Source organism: Trichosurus vulpecula, chromosome 2 (assembly GCF_011100635.1).
Source record: "Trichosurus vulpecula isolate mTriVul1 chromosome 2, mTriVul1.pri, whole genome shotgun sequence".
NCBI classification, from domain to species: Eukaryota; Metazoa; Chordata; class Mammalia; order Diprotodontia; family Phalangeridae; genus Trichosurus; species Trichosurus vulpecula.
In genome coordinates, this window is record NC_050574.1 from 383,206,136 (window position 1) to 383,232,060 (window position 25,925).

Here is a 25,925-nt window from a genome sequence, read left to right on the forward strand (position 1 = left end):
TGAAGTCACCAAGAATTAAAGTCTTGTCCTCTTTCAGCACATTGATGTTTCAACACACGTCCAGGTCCTCATAATTGTTTTCTTTGACATCATTAGGCTTCATCATGGTGAGAACATACACATCAATGATGGTAGTGTGGTGTTTGGGATGGCATTGAATATATAAATTCTTTTAGGTAAAATTGTCATTTTCATTATATTGACTCTACCTACCCATGAACAATTGATGTTTCTCCAATTATTTAGATCTGATTTTATTTGTATAAAAAGTTTTTTTTAAAACAATAATTTTATTCATGTAGTTTCTGGGTTTGTTTTGGCAGATACATTCCTAGGTATTTTATACCATGTAGAATTATTTTAAAGGGGGCATTTCTTGCTATCTCTTCTTGCAGCATTTTGTTTGTGATATATGTAGGAATGCTGATGATTTACTATTTTATATCTATTTTTATCTATATCCATTTTATGTGGATTTACTTTGTATCCTGCTACTTTGCCAAAATTATTAATTTTTCAACTAACGTTTTAGTTGAGTCTTTGAGATTTTCCAAGTATATCATCATGTTGTCTGCAAAAAGATAGTTTTATTATCTCATTTCCTATTCTAATTCCCTCTGTATCTTTTTCTTCTGTTATTGCTGCTGCTTGGATTTCTAACAGAGTATTGTATAATATTGGTGACACTGGGCATCCTCGTTTCATACCTGATCTTACTGGGAAGGCTTTTAGCTTATCCCTATTACAAATAATGCTTGCTGATGTTTATCAATTTAAAGAAAAAGTCATTTATACAGATGCTTTCAAGTATTTTTAATAGAAATGAGTGTTGTGCTTTATCAAAAGTTTTTTCTGTATCAATTGATACAATCATATAATTTTCATTATTAATATAATCAATTGTGTAAATAGTTTTCGTTATGTTAAGCCATGCCTGCATTCTTGGTATAAATGCCACTTGATCATAATGTATAATCTTTGTAATATATTGTTGTAATCTTTTAACTAGTATTTTATATGGGATTTTGCATCCATATTCATTAATGAAATTGTTTGTTCTCTGTTTTTATTATCCTGGTTTAGGTATCAGTATCATATTTGCTTTTATAAAAGGAGTTTGGTAGAACCCCTTCTTTGCTTATTATTACAAATAATTTATCTAATATTAGAATTGGTTGGTCTTTAAATATTTGATAGAATTCACTTGTAAATCCAGGTCCTGGTGCTTTTTCCTTAGGGAGCTCATTTATGGCCTGTTCAATTTCTTTTTCTAAAATAGGTCGATTTAGATATTGTATTTCTTCTGCTAAACTAGGTAGTTTATATTTTTGTACTCATTCTTCCATTTCACTTAAATAATTAAATTTATTGTCATATAATTGGGAAAAACAGCAACAACAACCACAACTCCTTATAGATATACAACTTCCAGGAGCCAAGATGGAGGAGTAAGCAGTAAATCGCTGTAACTCTCCCATATCCACCTCCAAACAACTAAAAAATAGTGCACCCAGACAAATTCTTGAACAGCAGAACCAGCAAAATTATGGGGGGGGAGACACTCTTTTAGCCTAAGAAAAATGGAAGATAGGCAAGAAAGGTATGTCTCACTCAGGTAAAAGGGGAGCACAATCCAGGACAGGAAGAAACCCAGCAAAGCATCAGCAAGCCCCATCTCAGCAAACCAGTGGGAGATCCTGAGCCCCACTGTGGTGAAGCAGGCAAGTACCAACATCAGCACCCCCACATGCCTTAGCATAGCCAATGGAACCAACAGACTCCAGCTCTGAGAACTACCATGTGCTTTAGTACAGCCTAGGGCAAACATATATCCTCCAGCTGCCAGACTTCCACACGCTTCAGTGCAGCCCACAGCAAATAAGCATTGTCTAGAGGCCAGATCTAGATGTGCTTCAGCACAGCTCTGGGCAAACAGGAATCATCCAGCAGCCAGACTTCTGCATGCTTCAGTGTAGCCCCAGGGAAATGCAGAAACACCACATCAGGCCTCAGCACACACCAGACATGACCATTAGGACTCCAGCTTGGCAACAAGTGAACTGCCAGACCCCTATGGCCTTCAGCAGCCTCAGCTGCCTCCCATCAGTACCTCTAGGCACAGAACAAAAAACCAGGGTCCCCTGGAGGCTTCAGGACAACCTTAGGGCAGCACCAGGTAAACAGTCCACACTGGCAGTGCCTGGCACAAGAAACATGAGACAGTGTCCCTTCCAGCCTGGGAGCAAAGCTTAAATTTAAAGGAAAGGAAGAAGGCCAAAAACAAACAAATGAGCAAAAAACAACAAAAAAGAATTTGACCATGGAAAGTTATTATGGTGACAAGGAAGACCAAGACACAAACTCAGAAGAGGACAACAATTTCAAAACACCTAATGGGTAAAACCCCAAAGAAAAATGGGAAGTGGTCACAAGCTCAGAAAGAACTCATGGAGGAGCTCAGAAAGGAGCTTAAAAATCATGTAAGAGAGGTAGAAGAAAAAGTGGGAAAAGAAATTAAAGTAATGGAAGAGAATTATGAAAAAAGAATCAACAGCTTGGAAAACTGCTTAAAAAGTAGAATTGGCCAAATGGAAAAGGAGATGCGAAAAATCTGCTGAAGATAACAACTCCTTAAAAGGTACAATTAGCCAAATGGAAAAGAAAGTACAAAAGCTAATTGAGGAAAACAACACCTTAAAAGATAGAATTGGGCAAGTGGAAACTAATGACTATAAGCCATCGAGAATGAAACAAATTCAAAAGAATAAAAAAATGCAAGAAAATGTAAAATACCTCATAGGAAAAATAACTGAGCTGGAAAATAGATCCAGGAGTGACAATATCAGAATCATTAGACTACCTGAAAGTCATAATCAAAAAGAGGACCTGGATAGTATCTATCAAGAAATCAAGGAAAACTGCCCTGATGTCCTGGAACCAGAGGGCAAAATAGGCATTGAAAGAATCCACCAATCACCTCAGGAAGGAGATTCCAAAATAAAAACTCCAAGGAATATTATAGCCAAATTTCAGAACTGTCAGGTCAAGGAAAAAATACTATAAGTGGTCAGAAAGAAATAATTCAAATATCAGAGAGTCACAATAAGGATTACACAAGATTTGGCAGCTGCAACATTAAAGGATCTGATGTCATGCAACATGATGTCCTGGAAGCAAAGGCAAACCTAGAATCACCTACCTGGCTAAATTAAGCATAATACATCAAGAGAAAGTGAGCATTCAACAAAATAGAAGGATTTCAAGCCTTTGTAAGGAGAAGACCAGAACTAAACCAAAAATTTCATCTCAGTATCAAGACCCAAGAGAAAAACAGGTAAAAAGGGAAAAGAAAACATAAGGGATTCAATAGAGCTAAACTGTTTATATCCCTACATGGGAAGATGATACTTGTAATTCTTAAAAATTATATCATTAATAGTACAGCTAGAGGGAATATACATAAACAGAGGTACAGGCATAAAGTGAATTTGAGTGAATGACATAAAAAATAAGGGATGAGAAAGAGGAGTACACTGGATACAGAAGGAAGAGAGAGGTAGAATGGGGTAAATTATTTCACATGAAGAGGTTTGAAAGACCTGTTACAATGGAGGGGAAGATGGGAGGGTGGGGAATGAGCATTACTTGAACCTTACTCTCATTAGTATTAGCTCAAAGAGGGAATAATATACACAACCAGTTGAATATAGAAATCTATCCTACTCAACAAGGAAGTAGGAGAGGAGGAGATCAAGTAAGGGAGGAGGGAGAGTGGGGACTGACAGAAGGGAGAGCAGATCAGTGGAGGTGGTAGACAAAAGTAAAATATTGGTGAGGAGGGAAAGGGTGAAAGGAGAGAAAACAGACAGATGGGGAGAAGAATAGGATGGAGAGAAAAATACAGGTAGCAATCATAACTGTAAGGTGAATGGGATGAACTCTCCCACAAAACAAAAGTGGATAGCAGAGTGGATCAAAAAACAGAATTCTGCCCTATGTTGCTTACAAGAAACACACTTGAAGCAGAGAGACATACACAAAGTAAAGGTAAGGGGCTGGAACAGAGTCTATTGTGCTTCAGCTGAAGTAAAAAAACATGGGTAGAAATCCTGATCTCAGACAAAGTAAAAGCAAAAATAGACCTAATTAAAAGAGATAAGGAAGAAAATTACATCTTGCTAAAGGTTATCATAGACAATGAAGTAATATCAGAACTAAACATATCTGCATCAAGTTATATAGCATCCAAATTCTTAAAGGAGTAGTTAAGTGAGCTACAGGAAGAAATACGTAACAAAACTACACTAGTGGGAGACCTCAATTTTCCCCTCTCAGAATTCAATAAATCAAACCAAAAATAAATAAAAAAAGAAACTAAGGAGGTAAGTAGAACAGTAAAAAAAATAGATATGACAGACCTTTGGCATGATTTAGACATAAAGGGTGACACCATAAGCAAATTAGAAGAGCAAGGAATAGTCTACCTGTCAGATCTACAGTGAGGAGAAGAATTCAGGGCCAAGCAAGATATAGAGAGAATTACAAAATGTAAAATAGATAATTTCATTTATATTAAATTAAAAAGCTTTTATACAAACAAACCCAATGTAATCAAGATTAGAAGGAAAGCAGAAAGCTGGGAAACAATTTTTACATCAAGTGTCTCTGATAGGGACTTCATTTTTCAAATATATAAAGAACTGAGTAAAATTTACAAGAATACAAACCATTCCCCACTTGATAAATGGTCAAAGAATATGAACAGGCAGTTTTCAGATGAAGAAATCAGTGTTATCTATAGATGTATGAAGAAGTTCTCTTAATAACTTCTGATTAGAGAGATGCAAATTAAAACAACTCTGAGATACCACTTCACACCTATCAGAGTGGCTTATATGACAAAAAAAGGAAAATGATAAATGTTGGAGAGTATGTGGAAAAATTGGGAAACTAATACCCTGTTGGTGGAGTTGTGAAATGATCCAACCATTCTGGAGAGCAATTTGGAACTATGCCCAAAGGGCAACCAAACTTCATACCCTTTGATCTAACAATACTATTACTAGGTCTGTATCCCAAAGAGATCATAAAAAAGGGAAAAGGACCTACATGTGGAAAATATTTATAGCAGCTCTTTTCATGGTGGCAAAATATCGGAAATTAAGATTATGCCCATCAATTGGGGAATGGCTGAACAAGCTTTGGTGTGTGAATGTGATGGAATACTATTGTGCTATAAGAAATGATGAACAGGCAGATTTCATAAAAACCTGGAACAACTTGTACGAACTGATGCAAAGTGAAATGAACAGAAACAGGAAAACATCATACACAGTATCAGCAATATTGTGTGATAATCAACTATGAATGATTCAGCTCTTCTCAGCAACACAATGATCCAAGACAAATATAAAGGACTCATGAAGGAAAATGCTATACATATCCAGAAAACAAACTAATGGACTATGAATGCAGATAAAAGCACATTTTTCCCCCACTTACTTTACTCTTTCTGGTGTTTTTTTAATTTTGATCTTTTTCTTCTTTCACAGCTGTGACTAATATGGAAATATTTTTACATGATAACACACATATAAACTATGTCAAATTGCCTACTCTTTTTAGGGGGAGAGGGAGAAAATTTTGGAATTCAAAATCTTGTAAAAATGAATATTTCAAACTTTCTTGACATATAACTGGGGAAAAATAAAATGCTACTTAAAAATTGGGGGAAACATAATTGCTTTGATTTCATCTTCATTAGTGGCATGTTTATCCTTTTCATTTTTAATACGAGAGATTTGATTTTCTTTTCTCTTTTTAAAATCATATTAACCAATGGTTTGTCTATTTGTTTTTTTCCATAAAATCAAGTCCTGGTTTTATTTATTAATTCAATGCTTTTTTATGCTTAATTTTATTAATCTCAGCTTTATTTTTTAAGGATTTCCAATTTAGTGTTTAATTGGGGTTTTTAATTTGCTCTTTTTCTAGTTTTTAAATTGCATACCCAATTCATTGGTCTGCTCTTTCTCCATTTTATTGAGGTAAGCATTTAGAAATATACATTTTCCTCTGATTACTGCTTTCTATTAGAAAAACAACTAATTTGGAGAGGAGATTGAGCCTTTCTTAATCTGTTCTCCAAATTAGTTGTTTTTCTAATAAGATGTTTAATATACTCTTCTATTTTTTCATTCTTTTTGTTTTGCTTTTATTATTTTTTGGTGTCTTATGATGTGATTCACTTCCTCTTGCCCAATTCTAGTTTTCAAGGAAATTATTTTCTTCCTTAAGATTTTGGGTCTTTCTTTTTTCCCAATTGGTTGACTTTCTTTTTATAATTTTCTTGATTTTTTTAATTGTTAATTTTTCCTCAATCTCTCTTATTTGAGTTTTGAAGTCATTTTTAAGTTCTTGTAGGAACTATTTGAACCCATGAACATTTGACATTGCTTTGGGGTAGGAGTGGCTTTTATCTTCCTCTGAATATGAACCCAGCTTTTCTTTTACACTTTAGTAGCTACCTATGGTCAGGTTCTTTCTGCTTTGCTTAATCATTTTAATTTTTATTTTGTTTTATTTTATTTTTAGTAGCTTATTATTGTAATCAGGTCCTGAGTTGTGGTTAATGGAGCCACACGCCTCAGGTCCTTCTTAGTGTTGTTTTCTGAATTCTGTCCAGGCGCCCAACCTCAGATATTCTTCTCCTCCTTTAACTAAGGCCCCCCAGCCACGCTGTGCTGAAGATGCTCTTGCTCTCTGTAGTACAGCACTCATCAGGTATGAACTTATTCCTCCTCAGCCACAGCTGCACCCCAGGATCATGTCTGGGCAGCACCACTAGGCCTGTTATGCAGAGACAGCAGAGGGTTTTTCATTCTTCCCTTATTGAGCTATATGATCCCTACCCTGTTCCTTAGATGAAAGTTTGTGAGGTGAAAGTTCCTGAAGCTGTGCAGTGAGAGTTCTTGAGGCCCAGGATGCTTTTCCCACCGAGCTGTATCCAAGAACTTTTATTTGCTTATTCAGCAGAGTTAGCCTGAAAGTGTTTGCACTTTACTCAGGCCAGACCTCAGCCTAAGTTCTGTTTTTCTTGGAGGTCTTCTCAAGTTGTTTTAGGAGGACAGCTACTTTAGTTTCAAAGCTCCCTGGTTAAGGAGAAAATATTGTAAGCAACAAGACAAAAACAATTTAGATATTGCAAAGCTATAAAAAAGGTTTTCACAAAGCCTAGCAGGTTCTACACTAAAAGGCTGTAGGTCTTGGAACATTATTATTTTGAAGAGCAAAAGAGTTGGCACTGTGACCAAGAATAACTTACCCAGCAAAATTGAGTATAATTTATTTTTGCCACTCCATATTAATTTGAAGGTGATGTTCTGTCTGTTTGTGGAAAAAAAGTTGGAGAGCATGGAATTTTCCGACCTACTCTACCATCTTCCTAGAATCCCCTCCTACTGGTTTTTACCATTTTGATGTACTGTTTTACCAGGGAGTTCAGTTGCCCTGACCTGTTTCTATATTCCCTGACTGCCTTTCACATTGTATTTCCCATCAATAAAACCTGATTGCTTTACTTCGCTTCTGCTAGTTCCTATCTTGCACTAGGCTAAGTCTATAATGTGTACACACACGCACACACACACACACACACACACACACACAGAAATGCTATATATACTGGAATGGAATATTTCTAAACATCATTAGAGCATTTTCTATCAATACAGGCCTTTTCATGATTCGTAGAGAAGTGCCCATTTTTAACACTGCAGTTTCCAACGAGTCATAACAATGACATTTTAATTTCAAATGATTAATACTATGTGGACTTCTAAAACCAAAATCAGATTCCAAAGAGCCATTCCAGCTCTGCCAATGATACTAACAAGACATGAGAACAGGTAAGAACGAGAAATTATTGCTTCTTGCAGTATAGGTATCTAAGGTGACAGGTCTTTAGTCTCTTCCTGATTCTTTACCTCTAGCCAGTTACTCCACTAAAGGACTTTGGTTAGGGCCACATACCCAAAGAAGCACTAGTTCTTAAGTTCCTTTAATTCTTTTAGACTGCTTTTGAATACATCAGGTATTCTGATTTTATTTTTTTGCCCTTTTGTTTTTTAAAGAGAACACTGTGATGTTCAATAGCTTCTTAATGTAATTTGAGGGAGGTTTGAGACTCTAAGACCCTGAATGAGGAAGAAGCAGCAACTCCCTTATCCATCACTTGTGTTGCTAGGGTAAAGAGCATGTGGTTCAGTCCAGGGCCCTAGGGTCTCAGCCTTGGTGTTAAGGTCCTACCAAGATGGGCATGGATTTCCATGTTCCAGTTCTGTTTGTGTTCATATAGACAGAGATAAAGGATTTCTGAGATTGTCAGAAACAAGTTCCACCAAACAGGTGCTGCTAATGTATCAGGGTGTTGTTTTTTTTTTCTTACTAAATGGAGTTTGTAGTGGGTCAGTAACTTCAAACTTCTGACCAAAGGAAAATATGAAATCTCCCATATCTTCCTCTACAAGATTGAAATAATGCTTATGAAGACCTGTGGGTTGGAATAATATTAGTAATAAAAAGAAGCAATAATTTCTCATTACCTGTTCTCATGTCTTGTTAGTATCATTGGCAGAGCTGGAATGGCTCTTTGGAATCTGATTTTGGTGTTAGAAGTCCACATAATATTAATCATTTGAAATTAAAATGTCATAGTTATGACTCTTTGGAAACAGCATCACTTAAATTCCAAACTGTTGCTTTTAAAAAGGCTAATTCTGGGTTGGGTACATTAATGTCAATGTCCTATAAAACTGCCAGCTAAAAAAAAATGTCAGCAGAGACATTTTTTCTAGCCTATGTCAGCACAAAAGGGTGCCTCAGTGGTTTCATCTCCAAGCAGCTGCATGCTTTCATTGACATTTGTTGACCTTTCTTTGTTCATTCAGCCTAACCTCTTAGGTTATTTCCTGGCCTCCCTTCAGTGACCTTTGGCCAACACTGACCTTTAGCTGGAGAATGTGACATTTTGTTCTCCTTTAGCTGACATATGATGCTCTCATTATTCAAAGGTATGTGAAAATTAAGACCTTGAGTGACCTTTCAGTTCCCTTTCATTTATTGGTCTGTTTTAGGTGCTTGCTCAGCATATTACCATGACTAGGTGGAGGAGGGCAGGGGTGAGGTTTAGAGTGGGCATAGAAGGAGATGACTAATATCTTTTGTATCCCATTAACCAAAAAATCTGCACAAAAAACACACAATCTAGATAGAGGATAAACACTTAACCCTGGAGGCTCATTGTTCTTTTATTTAAGTACTTCAGAGAGTAAATATTTTCAGTGCTTAAGTTGAGTTCTTTTTTAGATTAAAAGTTTGATAATTAAAATACAAATATTTCTCTTCCTACCAAAGGCATTTCTGAATCTATTTTTTTTTCATTTAATAAAATGCCAGCTTTATCATATTTACCTGGGAAATATGCTACAAAATGATTAACTGTCTAATTTAACTTTTATATTTAAATCTAAATATTCCAATATTGTCTTTGTCTTTGAAGCTGTTTTCTTCCCAAATAAAAAGGTTTCACATGTCTTATTGATATATGTGTGTGTGTATACACCCACAAAAACATCCTTCTTTTTACATAGGGTATTTGCTTGTTAATGTTAAAAATAAAGAGATGACATCTGAATATTTACATACTTTTTCTGTGAATAAATCAGTGACTGGAAAAATGGTGTGAGAATTCTGTACAAGGATGTAGATTAGTAACCTCTCTGATTTGTGATCTTATATACCTGCTTGGGACATAGAGTAATTCATGGTCACATAGTTAATGTCTCTGAGTTGGAATCTGAACCCAGGTATTTATCACTCCAAGTCAAGTGCTTTCTTTAAAAATTGTATTTAGTCTCTCATTTGTGAACATAAATGCCAAAATTTATGCCATCAATTCTTTGTTATAAAAATAAGTAAAGTTTATTTGAAATATTTTCTAGTTTGATAAAGATGGAAGATCTATTGTTTCACTAAGAGGTAGGACTTTCAGAATAAGTGGGATAATTTAATTATAATTCACTAATTATAATTAAGAGGTTGATTCAACTGTTAGTTTTCAAATACTGACACTGAACTGAATATTTGAACTATCTGATATCTATTTTCTTAAAATATAAGTTTTATTTTTTCAACTTGTTATTAAATAACATATAAAAACCTCCAATCCACAAAATACACACACACACACACACACACACACACACACACACACACTACATAAAATGTAATCTACGTGCACTTTATTCATACTCTTTTTCAGTCCTCTCTTTTCTTATTTAATTCTTTTTACTATTTTGCAATACTTCTACTATGCAGCCATGAGTTTTAGACAGAGGATATGATTTACTTATCCAAAATGCAAGCAAAAGCCATTGGCAATGAAATTTAGTCATGTAGTTATTTAGTCATTTGTGAGTCAGACTGTGAATTTAGGAAATATATTTCATGGTATCAAAGGAACTGGCAGATAGGATTGCCCAGCCATTGATCCTTGAAAGATGGTAGAAAATGAGAGAGGTGCCTCAGGTTAGAACAATAGCAAATGCTTTAATTTCAAAAACAGAAAAACAGTGAAACCCTCAAACAATGGGCCAGTGTTCTTGACCTTGACCTCCAAGCCTTTCAGAATTCTAGAATATTCCATCAAAGGGTAATTAAAGAACACACAGGAAGTAGAAGTCTTACTAGATGATACATCAGGAGAATGTTGCAAAATAACATAGATTTTAGCAAAACATTGTATAAAACAAATCATTCTATACTGATGGACAAGATAAAGAATTGTGGGTTAGATAGATGATAGCACAATTAGGTACCTTCAGAATTGATTGAAAGATTAGATCCAAAGAGCTTTGATGCCCTTGGGAAAGAGTCTCTTTTAGAGTAAATTTGGCATTTCTCTGGTTGATCCTGTTTTGTTTAATAGTTTTGTTAATGAATTACATGAAGTCAGTTCTTATCAAATGGGCAGATGAACTAAATGTGGGAAAAATAATCTTAAATGCAAGAGCCAGGATACAAAGAGATAATGACAACATTGGGTCAAATTCAATTGGATAGAATTTAAAATGTAACTGAAGTTAATTTTATAGTCGGATTAAAAAACTAACCATACACATACAGACTGGAGCAAGAGTAGAGACAATGGTTTATTTGAAAAGATATCTTGGGGTTTTGGTGAACCATGAGTCAACCATGAGACATGGCAGTTCAAATGGTTAATGTTATTTTAGGTTTCATTAAAAGAATAATAGTGTCCAGAACAAAGATGGTCATACACCACTCCGATTTAACCACATCTATTTAACTACATCTGTATTAGTTCTGAGTACTATATTTTATGTAGGACATTAACCATTTGTAGCATGTTCAGGGAAGAGGAATTAGGTTGATGAAGGAGCCATGTTGATGAAACTAGAAATGTTTAGCCTGGAGAGTAAAAGACTTACTGAAGAATGATAACTGCCTTCAAGTATTGGAAGAACTATCATATGGCAGAGGAATTAGAATTAGTCTTTGTTTTGTTTGGTCCCAGAGGGGAGAACTAGGAACAATGGGTAGAAGTCTCAGAGAGGTGGATTTAGGGTCACTGCCTTAGGAAGTAGTGAGTTCCTCTTCATTATAACTCTTCATTTGAATGCTAGAGCAGGATCACCAAACATTCTTATTAAAAAAACTAACTTTAACAAATATAGTCTAGAATGAGGGATGTGAAAAGATGACAATGGCATATTAAACAACAACAGCAAATCTGTCATTTCCAATTACAAGCTTGTCCATTGCTCAGGCTAAATTTGAGAAATACTTAGAAATATAACTTTCCACCAAAGGAGAAAAAAGCAGAAAAAGATTCTCATTACTTTTTGAAATGAACTAATTTTCAGAATACAAGGGTGGCAAGAAAGCAGAGACTCTCTATAGGCATTTATAGAATAATACTTCAAAGAAACTTTGCTGCTTTGTGGCTGAGATCAAATTTTGTATTTTGGAGACTGGATAGACAGACATTTGGGAAGGACAAGATCAATATTTTTTAAAATTTCAAAAGGTTGAGTTAGGGTGAGCAAATACATTAGGCCTTTTAAAGGAAAAGCTTAATGGTTAATTTTTTTAAAATGAGATTTTTTATTCTTTACATTTTAATTTTTTATTTTTAACCTTGTGTTTAAATGTATCCATTATCCATTAAAAAAGCGTAACAATGATCCAAAGATATTCTGACCAATCCAGCAATCCTGAAATATATCTGAAGACACCTGAGAAGTTATAAGTACTGTAGAAAACTTCAGAGGTGCTTTTGTTTAACTTTCCAAAAAAACCATAGAATTTTTGTGTATGGTAATAACAGCTATCATAGCCTATTACAAATTATTCTCGTTTTGATTTTCTAGATTTTGGAGCATTCATTGTCTTCCTTCTGCTGCTGCCAATTGTAGTTTTATTGGTGGTGGTTGGGAGTGGGGTGGGCACTATGTTGTTAATTAGCATATACTTCTTAGAGAGGAGAGAGAAATAAAACAAAAAATGCAATCAAAACTTCAAAAAGAAACTAATTTTAGGGGCAGCTAGGTGGCCCAGTAAATAGAGCACCGGCCCTGGAGTCAGGAGGACCTAAGTTCAAATCCAGCCTCAGACACTTGACACACTTACTAGCTGTGTGACCTTGGACAAGTCACTTAACCCCAATTGCCCTGCCCTCCCCCCTCCAAAAAATCCACTAATTTTAAATATTTCTGTTAAAATAGTTTTTAAATTTATACTGAGGATTTTAGATTATGAGATAATTCCATTATTTCATTTATCCATGCCACCAACCTTGCATGGGATTCATACCTGTTATTGCTTCTATCTTTCACCAAAGGCCCTAATAGGTTTTACAAATATCTGGATAGACTCATACCCATTGAATGATTCCTCTGGGGTCAAATTATGAGTCACTGCAGGGAACAGAAGTCAAGTCTCTCAGTAATAACATTCCTAATAATGGAAAACATTTGTTTCATTAACATGAATTCTATTTAGGACAGGATCTTTAATAACATAATGAAAATTGTCAGAGGAGCAAATACCTGGTAACTGGTACAAAAAGAAACAATAATAATATTTTCTAGGGATGTATATTCAGAATTGGCCAATTTCTACGTTGCCCAATTTCATTGATACATGTTCAATCTTTTTTGTTGTCTTAATGTTATTTAATTTACACTGGAGACAGTGGAATATCCTTCCTGCCCATTCCCTTCCCCCCCAAAATAGTACTCAGAATATTTCTTTCCATTTTCACAAGGCATGGATTTAGTATTGGTTTAGTATTTTTTCTGTTTTCACTAAAGGATTTATCTCGAAGTATGTATACAATGAAAGATCAACTTGGAAAATACTTTGATGAATCCTGCAGTAAGTATGAAAGTCAATTGAGGGGTTAAAGTCTCTCAATAAACAAAGAGGAGAATTCTATGTAAATGTGACTATCTGTGGGGAGTATGGAGACAGAGGGAAGGAGTGGGAGAAGAAATGAGTAGTCACTGAAAGAAAAGTCGCTCCAGGTAAGATCAAATAACAAATTATTATTTTTTTTTGGTAATAGTAATAGTACCTTGCAAGAAGTCTTTTTTCTGCAGGTACCTTTTTATCTTTTAAGTACATATAAATGTCATAACATGTTTCCCTACTTTGGGGAATGTTTAGCACAATCTTTTATTTGGTTTTACAATTTTTTTGTAGGAAATGTCTTTAAAATCTATTTTTGCATTTGTTGAATTTTGCTCTTTTTTAAAAAAATCATACTTTAAGATTTTTATCTTGACTTCTGAAAAAAGTTTAACCTAGTATTAGATATATGGCATCTTTCATATCAGAGGATCTTTAAAGTAACCCATGGTAAAGTTTAGAATATTTGAAAATCATGTCTGGCAGGAGACATTAGTTTTCCTGCTTCAAATTTAAGAATAATTAACAACCAAGAGACAATCAAGGTCTTTTTTTTTCCTGCTATTGATAATGTCTACTTGTCATTTGGATGGTTTTCACCACCAAATATAATATGATGAATCCCTAATCAGTAATATATCCTTCTTGGGTAAAATAAGTCATATGGCCTTCTATTCTTGGGTAAATTCAGCACATGTTTCATAAAGTTTTTTTTAAAATGTGCTTTATTAATAAAAATTCTAGTTTGCATCCATATAGCACTTTAGTGGAATTACTATTGTCCTGAGGAAGTATAACTGAATTTCTTTGACCTTTTAAATCAATTAATCCACCAATCAATAAACATCTATTAAGCACCTACTGTGTACCAGGTACTGTGCTAAGTGCTGGAAATACAAAAAGGGGCAAAAGATAGTCTCTGCTCTCAAGGAGCTCACAGGCATTTTATTTCTCCATATTATTTTGTAATAACTTCATGAATTAAAAAAACACATACATAAAGAGGGGATCAATATTGAAAATGTAGTTAAACAAATAGCAAATTATAAGTTTCTTATACCAAGTTACTTATGCTTCTACCAATTACTATTTTATGAGTAGTCTGAATACATATAAAATAGCATCTTTGCCCAAGTTCCTTCATATAACTTCTATTTTTTTCTTCAGAGTAAGATCTATTGTAATTCATGTTAATTCCACTAATATTCTCTGCTGTTTTATTGTGGGAGGGGGGAAATGGGAATCACCTTAGATATCAGGGATATTTCTGGATAATTAATGTTTTAAGGGTACAAAGTTTTGGTTTGTTTGGTTTGGTTTTCATTTTGGCTGAGAACTTTAATGTTTTATACATAAAATACTTTCTCGAATATTAGAATTTTTTAAACTTTAATTCTTCTAACTCTAAGACAAAGAAGCAGTGGGATCTCTACAGAGGTTCTGAGTCAGAAAGAATGGGCTTCAAATTATGCCTCTGACTTATTGCCTGTGTGACTCTGGATAAGTAGATAAATCTCTCAGTGCTCTAGGCAATTTTCTAAAACTACAGACTGTAGAAAGAACTTTCTCACTGGGACCTCCCTGAAATACCAAAACAATAGGTTCAGTAAAAAAACAAAAATCCAGGGCATTTTATCCTTAAACTGAAGGATTGGGAGAATAAATAATTTAATAAATAGAAACATATTGAAACTCCAACCAACATATAGCAAAAAGATTAATACCAAAATTCAGCACATTTCTTTTTTAAATGATCAGTCTTTTTTTAATTTAGTATTTTATTTTCTCCAGTTACATGTAAAAACAATTTTTAACATTCGTTTTTAAATCTTTGAGTTCCAAATTCGCTCCCTTCCTCTCTCCCCATCCCCTCATTGAAAAGGCAAGCAATTTGATATAGGTTACACATGTGTAATCATGCAAAACACTTCCGTATTAGTCATGTAAAAGAAAACATAAACAAAAAACCCTTGAGAAAAATAAAGTTAAAAAAAATATGCTTCAATCTGTACTCAGACACCATCAGGTCTTTCTCTGGGAATGGATAGCATTTTTCATCCTAAGTCCTTCAGAGTTGTCTTGGATGGTTGTATTGCTGAGAATAGCTAAGTCATTCACAGCTGATCATCTTACAGTATTGCCGTTAACTTTGTACGCAGTACATGGCACTTTGCATCAGCCCATGCAAGCCTTTCCAGGTTTTTCTTTGATCATCCTGCTCAACATTTTTTATAGTAAGTAACTTTAAGTAACAGAATTTCCAGATCATTATTATTTTTAATTTTAGATTTATATCTTACTGCAAACTACTAATAATCTTATCAAAGAATGTTCTAAATCACTAATAAGAGAAATGCAAATAGCAGCAATCGAGTTTTCACCCCATTCCCAGGAAATTGGCAATCAAGACCAAATATTGAAATAGTGATAGAGGGGGTTATGGAAACATAGGCACACTAATATCCTGATGGTGGAACTCTGGGTTTGTCCAATAAGTCTTGAAAGCAATTTGGGATTATGCCAGAAAGAGACTAAAATTTGTCCATGCCCTTTTACTCAGGGATCCCACTACTAGGCCTATATCCCTTAAAGTCAAACACAGAAAGAAAAGCCCCAGACGTCAAAATATTTATAACAGTACTTTTTGTAGTAACATAGAACTAGAAATAAAGTATCATAGATGCTGATTGATTAGGGAATGACTAAATAAACTGTAGTACATCATGTAATGGAATATTATTATGCTGTAAGAAATGTCAACAATACAGAGAGGCTTGGGACAAACTAATCTCAACTGATACAGAGTGAAAGTAAACAGAACTAGGAAAACAACATACACAATTATTACAACAATGAAAATGTAAAGAACAGCAACAAAACAATCAAAACCAAACACTGTAATTATGATTATCACGCTTGGCCGGCAAAGAAGAGATATGAGCATGTACTTTTTTTTCACATTTTCTTTGCAGAAATGAGGTGTAGAATACCATATATAGTGTCATACCTCATTGATGTGATAACTAGTTTTGGTGAACTGGCTTTTTTTCCTCCTTTTTATTCCTTGTAATAAGGCATGGCTTTCAGAGGATTGGAGGGTGTTGTATATTGAGAACTGGGGAGGGAGGACTGTACATTGGGAATTAAAGGTAATGTAAAAGCGTATCAATACAAATTTAAAATAAAAAAAACACACCATGCTACCCTTAGTTATTGTTGTCAAAAGTACCTGCTTTACTTGTCCTTTACTTATTTTATAATGTGACCTTTCATATTCAAATTGCATTAAATATTCAGGTCACATTATTGTGATATATGTTGTAAGATATATGATATATGGTATAAGATGGTATAAAATGCAACAAACATTTCCTACAGAGGATTGTAAATCAGAAATTTGTTAACACTTCTCGTCAGTTCTCATGATTTCTGTGTTATGCCTTCAACACTTAGATTATTGAATAGGGGCCATTTTTATAAAATTCAACCAGGTGATGGTTGATGAGGCAAACTTTGAGAACCAAGTACATAATAGGCATGCCCAACAGTTCTACAAGGTGGTTGGGGTGTCAGAAAGCCTTTTGATTTCTTTTATTTGTGTTGACTAATGAAAGAAAGCCTGAATATATGTTTCGTGAATATGACAGTTCTACTTCAGACTAATCACTTGTGGTTTACAATCCCCAGAGAACCTGGAACTACTCTCTCAGCTAATTAATTCTTTGACGTCTTTGAAGCTTTTGCTTCCCTTCCCCCTCAACCCCTCACACCCACCCCTTGGCTTCTGGCTTGATCTATGCATTCCAACTGAGCCAAGTTGTATAAAAGAAAAGAAGAAAGGAAAATCCTATTTCTTTCATTTTGTGAAGTCGCTACTAATTTAGATGGCTTTCACTCTAATTGTTTAGGTGGTAAATTTCTTTTGTGATTTTAACGGCAGTTTGCAAAGGAATATGGCTGCCATAATGGTGCTTAGAACTTGATACCAGTAGCAGTTAGAGTTAGGAAGAAGCCACTAAGGTTTATGATGTAAATATGCATATAAACACCTTTTCAATATTCAGATCATACAAATTTTGATTATGTAACTTTAAAGAACTCGATTACTGATCTGAAAAATAGAAATATTAGGACTTGCATAAATAACAATTTAAATCTTTCAATAATAAATCTTATACTGTAATAAATATCTTTTAAATATAATAAATCTTTTTTTTTAAATGAGTGAACTCTTCTCAACGATAAGTGAACTAGCTAGAACTATATTCTAAAATTAAGGAGCTTGGTCAGACATTGACTGAGGTCATCCACTGCATCACCCCCTGCATTCAAGGCCATTGCCAGTCTTCTTGAATTTTGTATTGCCACTAGACTAGAGAGTGAGGCTAATGACTTTGTGCAGCTCTGCCTCACTTAAATCCAATTCATACACAAGTCAAGACATCATCTCTTGATGTCATTGGTCTTCTTCAACACAAAGAACAAACAAGTTCATCTGATTTCATTTCTGGGTCTAAAAAATACTCTCTGTTGTTTACTGAGCAAAATTCCAACTCCTCTGTTCCTGGCATTCAAGGCTTTCAACAGTCTCTTACCATTCTACAGCAATGGAGAAGTTTTGAAAGCTGTGGATAAGTTCACTCACCTTGTTAGTGTACTTTCCAGGGATGTATACATTGATAATGAGGTTGATACACGAATTGCCAGAGCTAGCTCAGTGTTTGGGAGGCTCCAAAGGAAAGTATGGGAGAGAAGAGGTATTAGACTGACTACCAAACTGAAGATCTACAGAGCTGTGGTGCTGACCTCACTGTTTTATGCCTGTGAAACCTGGACAGTCTACCAGCGCCATGCCAGGAAATAGAATGTCTTCCATTTGAATTGTCTTAGGAAGATTCTGAAGATCACCTGGCAGGATAAAGTACCAGACACTGAGGTCCTTACTTGAACTAAACTGCCAAGCATTCAAACTTTGCTTCAGAGAACACAACTCCAATGGGCTGGCCACGTTGTTCGAATGCAAAATATACACTTGCCAAAAAGACTATTTTATGGAAAACTCACAGAGGGCAAGCATTCACATGGTGGTCAGAAAAAATGATACAAGGACACTCTCAAGGTCTCTCTCTGAAGAACTCTGGAATTGATTCTGTGATATGGGAGACATTGGTACAGGACCACTTAGTATGGCTTGCCCACTTCAGAGAAGGTGCTGGGCTCTATGAGCAAAGCAAAATTGAAACAGCTCAAAGGAAACGCAGGATGCGCAAGTTTAGAATGTCCACAAGTGTTCACAGGGACTTTTTGTGCCTAACCTGCGGTAAAGTGTTCCAAGCTCCTATTGGCCTGATCAGCCATAGTTGGACACATCGAATCTTGATTCAAGCATAGTGATATCATTTTGGTCCTCTTCAAGATTGAAAGACAACAACCAACCAACCATTCTACCTTTCTCCCTTTCTCTTTTACGTTGCTTTCTTCAATTTGATCTAGTCTTCAGTCAAATTGGAACACTCTGTGCCTTTGGGGCACTGAACATTTTAAACTTTAAAAAAATTAGTTATTTTGACTTTATTCAATTAATGTTTGTTGTGGTAACTTCTTGCCCTTTCTTTGACTGTTACCTTTGGCTGGAAGGTATTCCTCTCTTAATTTATTCAATACCTACCTGTTCTTTATAGTGCAATTAAAATGCTACCTCCCCAGTAAAGCTTTTCCTGTTCTCTTCCCTGCTCTCTGTAAGGATGAAAGCCTTATCTAAGAGTCCTGGCCCTTTGAAGAAATTTTTGTATTTGTTTTTTTTTTTTTGAAGAGGGTGTTAGAAGGGAGGGAGAACACCAGCTTGTAGGAGTTTAGGGAGTGAAGTTAGCTGTGTCCTATGAGAGATAATCTGGGCTTTTAGTTCAGTTGTGAGTGGTAAGGAGATAGCTCTTTCCCTCCCTTAGAATCTACCACTAGCAGCCTGGATCCTTTTTCTTCCCTTTCATTCCCTGCCCCCTCCCCTACACAACCCAGAAAAGTTTAGGAGTGAGCTGGCAGAAGACCAGGAAGTACAAGGTACAAGGTATAGGGATGAGAGTTTACAGACCACAACCCTCCCTTACCACCAACGTGTCAGCACTTGGGGCAAAGTTCTGGCTTTCTTGTCTCAGTTGTTGTTCATCCTTCACCCTCAAAGAGGATCAAAGTGACATCATGATGTTGGGGTCAAGGTACAATGTTCTTTATTATGGGAGGTCAGACCAATATGAGCTCAGAAATGTGAGCTCTACCATGGGTCAGGTACAAATATTCCATTTGAACATTTGGGATGTTACTGTATTTAGATTTGTACATCTCATATTTATTTTGAGTTATTATTCTTCTCTACTCATAGAACACTACGCCTTCTTTGCAACAGGCACACCATGCTGGGCAGTCCTTTGCCAGTGTCTCTCATGTCTCACAAATGATTCCAAAGTTCTTCTGAGAGACCTTGAGAGGGTCTTTGTACTGCTTGTTCTGACCTCCATGTAAATAGTTGCCTTCTGTGAGTTCTCCATAAGATAGTCTTTCAGGCAAATGTGCATTTGACATTTGAACAGTATAGTCAGCCCATCAAAGTTACGCTTTCTGCCCTAGAGTTTGAATACTTGGCAATTTAGCTCAAGAAAGGACCTTAGTGTCCAGTACTGTATCTGCCAGGTGATCTTCAGAATCTTCTGAAGACAATTCAAATGGAAGCAATGCAGTTTCCTGGCAAGGTACTGCAGGTTTCAGAGGCATACAGCAATGAGGTTAGCACAATGGCTCTGTAGATCTTCAGTTTGGTAGGCAGTCTAATACCTCTTTTCTCCCACACTTTCAAACCTCCCAAACACTGAGCTAGCTCTGGCAATGTGTGTGTCACCCTCATCATCTATGTGAGCATCCTTGGAAAGTATACTGCCAAGGTAAGTGGACTTATGCACAGCATTTAAAATTTCTCCATTTGCTGTAACTGATGGTTCAATGTATGGACGGTGTAGTGCTGGCTGTTATAGAACCTCTGTTTTATTGGTGTTAATTTGTTAGGTTATAATTAATGCAAGCAGCAGAGAATGAATCCATACTCTATCACATCTCAGCCTCAGGGGCTGCATTGAGTGCACGATCACACTTGTGAGCAAAAAGTCATGGATCAACTCTCCTTCCACTTTAGTCTTGGGTAATAGTTTTTTCAAGTTAATACCACCAGTGTGATAGCTGACCTTGATGGTATTTTCATTCTTGTTGATGGCATCTGAAAACATCACTGAAAAGATCATGGTCAAATGCATTAGAGCAAGCACACAGCCTGCTTCACTTCATCGTTAACTGGAAAAGCATGAGACCAATATCCTTTAACTAGTACCGATGCAAGCTTGCCATCATGAAACTGGAATATAATAGTAATGAACTTCTCTGAGCAATCAAATTTTGCCATGATATTCTACAAGCCCTCACTACAGACAGTATCAAAGGCCTTGGCCAGGTAGATGAACTTTGTGTATAGACCTTTGTTCCCTTATCTTAGTTATGGCTCCAGTAAAGACCTTCCTCCTCAGACCTCATATAGCTCATTGTTTAAAACTTTGTCAGCCATTTAATAATATAATAGCTAGAAATGTTTCTGTTATCCCTCTATTGAACTGTAAGTACCTGTGTCTTAGGTAAACTTTCTACTTCCTTAACAACCCAGATAGTGGTCTGTATGTAAATCATCTGTTATATTTTATTGCCTATATAATTTTCCACAAACAATTGTTGAATGGATGAAAAAATCTACGAAGTAGATGGTCTTTCCTGCCTAGTGAGAGAAAGCTGTTTTTTGATATAATATAAGGCCTCAGGCACTATAAGAACTTAAAAAATATTCTTCTAGGAAAAGATGTTGTAAAGGATAAATTTTTTAAAAATACAGAATTTGAGGGTTAAAACCCTAGAAATATAAAATAATTGACTTCTCCCTTTTAGTTCCATATTTATTCAGTTTAAATAAATTTTAAAAACTCTGGGAATTTCTTTTCTCCATAGTGAAGTATTTCTTTTATTTTTTAATAAAATTTTATTAAACAGAGAAATCTTACTTGAATAGCAGAGGACATTTTAAACTTTGTAGCTATATATGAACTGTGCCACAGAAGCCAAGGTCACACACAAATTTAACCTCAACGTGGACAAAGAAGCTTATGTTTCATGGCCACAAATTATATTGTTAACCTCTTTCAATGTGTATTACAAGAAGGAATCCAGAACTAATCCATACGATGCCATCAACAAGATGGTGGTGGTGACCCTTCAAAAATATTGGCATAAGTGACCGTAGATAAATAACATCACTTTTGTTTAGGGCAGACAGCAAATAATGACTCTTTCTTGCTGGGCATGTCTTAGCCCTGCAATCCTGGATTTAGGGAAACATATGGCCAAGTTTGACCTTCTAGTGGTTTTCCTTTATTTTGTCCAGAGAACAGAAGGCTGTGAAGATAGTGAGACTATTAAGGAGTAGGGAATCTCGATATATGTATGTTCACAGACAAAGACATCTATAAAGCATGACCCAACTGAGAATATTTTGAAGATTCTAGGGTGCTCTTGAATTTCTCAGAAGCAAAGAAAATGCAGACTACCAAATGGGTGTAGGTGTTGGTGTGAGCTTTACCAGGTACTTTGCCCTTGATAAAATTTAAACTGGCACAAGACATTCTACTGGCACAAGAATGTTCAGGAACCTAACTGAAGGTAATCTTGGATTGCTGTTTCTCAGATTGCTTAGTTCAACAGTTACAGAGAAATATTCTATGCCAGGTGGCAGTGTATCTTTAAGGAAAGAAATACCTGGGCAGTTTGCTATTTTACCATTCATTCTTCTTGCTACTAGCTTCAAATCTACTGCTATTTTATTTTCCTGTTTTCATAAAATAGAACACTTATTTTTGTGTCTAATCCTATACAAATTAAGGATTATTTAAAACTAACATTTGGTGAATGCTTCTGATGGAGTGGCATGAAATAAGGACAGATATACTAGGAATGAACTTGCACCATTTTAATAGCCAGACAGGTCTCTACTATTCTAAATAAAGTAAAAATCAACATGGGAGCACAAAAAATAAACAAAAGGAAATACAATTATCCCTTCTACATTACAGGGGCTAGGGGTGCAGTGTCTCTGAGAAAATAAAATTCATGTAAAATATTTTAGCCTTCTTTTCAAATCAGAGAAGGTCTGAATTTTTTTCTTTTTCTTTTTTCCCTTTCATGGGCTATTTACAGTACCTTATTGTAAAAATTGGGTTAAGTATAATACAATACTATACATATATTTTATGCATTTATGAGTTTCTAAACTTTTTCTGTGTCATCTGCTTGCCTTCTCACGATATGCAATTTTTGCAAGACTCCCCCAAAATTCCCATTTAATTTCTTACCCTGACCTGCAATATATTGAAACTGTGGAGAAAATCGTGATATGGAAGGGATAACTATAATCTAAATGAAACCTAACCTCAAGAGATCTAACTGAAACACATTCAAGAAATGTCATATGCAATATGCAAACTCTGACGAGGGAATGATCAATCAATCTGTAAACATTTATTAACTGCCAAGTATGTGCCAGGCTGGCAGCTAGGTGGTACAGTGGATAGAGTGCCAGACATGAAGTCAGGAAGACTCATTACTATAAGTTCAAATCTGACCTTGGACACTTACTAGCTGTGTGACCCTGGGCAAGTTACTTAACCCTGTTTGCCTCAGTTTCCTCATCTGTAAAATGAGCTGGAGAAGGAAATGGCAAAGCACTCCAGTGTCTTTGCCAAGACAATCCCAAATGGGGTCATGAAGAGTCAAACATGACTGAAACAACTGAATAATAACAAATATTCCAAACACTATGCTAAGTCCTGGGGATACAAAAAGAGGCACAAGATAGTCCCTACTTTCAGGGAGCTCACAATCTAATGAGGGAGAAAACATGCAAACAAATATAGACAAAACAAGCTATATGCAGGATAAATAGGAAATAGTTAACTGAAAGAAGTTACTAGAATTTAAAAAGGGTTGAGAAAGGCTGCCTGTAGAAGGAGAGATTTTATTTGGGACTTTAAGGAAGTCAGGGAGGTCTATAGTTGGAGAACAGGAGGGAGAGACTTTCATGTATGTCTGATAGCCAGAGAAAATGCCCAAAGCTGAGAGATGGAGTGTCTTGTTTATAGAACAGCCAGGAGACCAGTGTTACTAGATCAAAGAATAAGTTTTAGGGAATAAGGTATAAGAAAACTGGAAAAAGTGAAAAGGGACATGGATTTCGAATGCCAAACAGAGCATTTTGTATTTGCTCCTGGAGGCAACAGGAGGCTACTGGAGTTTATTGAGTGGTAGTGGGAGTTGTGTGTATGTGGGTGGGGGGGAGTGGTAGTGACATGATTGGACCTGCATTTTAGGAAAATCACATTAGTGGTTGAATGGAGAATGGAATGGATCAGGTAGAGACTTGAGGCAGGCAGATCCACCAGAAGCCTATTGCAATAACCAAGGCATGAGTTGATAAATATCTGCATTAAAGTGGTGGAAGTTTCAGAGGAGAGATGTAAAGTTGAAATCAGCAGGTCTTGGCAACATTTTGGATATGGGGGTGGACTGAGGTGGTGAGAGATAGTGAGGAATCCAGAATGTCTCCTAGGTTGTGAGTTTGAGGGACTAGAAGGATGGTGATGCTTTCTTCAGTAGTAGTGAAGGTAGGAAGAAGGGAATATTTGAAGGGGAAAGATGAGTTCTGTTTTGGAAATATTGAGTTTAAAATGTCTACTGGACATCCAGTTTGAGATGTCTCAGAGGCAGTTGGAGATGTCAGATTGGAAGTCAGCAGTGGGATTGGGGCAGTATAGCTAGATTTGAGAATAGTCACCATAGAGTTGGTAATTAAATCCACAGGAGATGATGAGATCACCAAGTGAAGTACTATGGAGAAAGAAAAGGAGAGGTTCCAGCTTATAACCCCTAAGGGCACCTACATTTGGAAGTCTTGATCTGGATGAGAATCTAGCAAAGGAGATAGAGAAGGAGTAGTCAGATAGGTAGGAGGAAAATCAGGAAAGAATGGTATCCTGAAAACCTGTAGAAAAGAGATTTTCAAGGAGGAGAGAGTGAACAACAGCATCAAAGACTGCAGAGAGGTCAAAGGGAATGAGAACTAAGAAAAGACCATTGGATTTGGCAACTAAGAAATCATTGGTGACTTTGGAGAGAGCAGTTTCAATGGGGTGATAAGGTTGGAAACCAGATTGTAAAAGGTTTAGAAGAGAGTGAGAAGAGAGAAAGTGGAGGCACCTGTAGACAGCCTTTCTACGAGTCTAGTTACAAAATGCAGAAGAAATATAGAACTATAGTTAGCAGGGATGAAAGGATCAAGTAAAGGTCTTATCTAGGCATGCTTGTAGGCAATAGGGAATGAGTAAGTAGAGAGGGAGAGATTGAAAATAATTGAAAGAGTGGAGATAATAGAATGGTGAGTCTTTTGGAGGAGACCTGATAGAATGGGATCATTTGAACAAGTAGAGGGGTTAGCCTTTTGTAAGGAGTAAGGCCACTTCATCAATTGAAATAGAAGTTAAAGAGTAGAAAGTGGAAGAAGGCACCTAAGTGATAGGGGATGAGGAAGAAGGAAAAAAGAACTCAAGGCAAATAATATTAATTTTTTATTTAAAATATGAAACAAGGTTCTCAGCTAGGGTGGAGGGGGAGAAAAGGGAACCCACGGGATATTTGAGAAGGGATAAAAAGGTTTAGAAAAGCCACTGTGGAGAGTGAGATAGTGAGGTGATAAAGGAGGTATAGTAGGATTGCCTAGCAGCAGTGAGGGCCCAGTTGAGGTTGTGTAAAATAAATTTGTAGTGGACCCAGTCAGACTGGTTGCATGATTTTCTCCACTTTTATTCAGCAGCACATGCATAGGTGTGAAGGTAATGAGTGATTCAAGGCTGAGGCTTGTTTGGGCACAATTGGTGATATAAGGGGGCTAGGCATGCAAGAGAGAACATTGTAGCATTATAGAGTTGAATTGGTGTGAAGATGGGAATAAGAAGAGAGAGCGGCTAGTGTAGGAGAAATGGTTTGGGAGAGAATTGAGGGGTCCAAGGGATTGGAGATCATGATGTGGATAAAGAGTAGGATTATGTAAGGGAAAGGAGAGGGAGAGGAGAAAAGCCAATAGATTATGACTAGATAGGGGGATTTCAAAAATTTTGAACACGGAGGTGATACTTTTGTGGGCGATGGCAAAATATCAAGGGTATCTCTATATGTGGCTGATATAGGTTGGAGGAGTAGCTCATGGGAGGTGAATAGATGGAGGAACTAAGTGATTGGAGTATTTGAGAGAGAATACATTGTTGAAGTCCCCTATTATGAAGGTAGGAGCTGGGGAGGAGAAA

At 36.1% G+C, this 25,925-nt stretch overlaps 1 pseudogene; it reads right to left on the minus strand.

Annotated features, from left to right (window-relative positions):
* LOC118837223 overlaps positions 1-20,777 on the minus strand; it is a 34,157-nt pseudogene extending 13,380 nt beyond the window's left edge.
* Between the last annotated feature and the right edge of the window lie 5,148 nt (positions 20,778-25,925).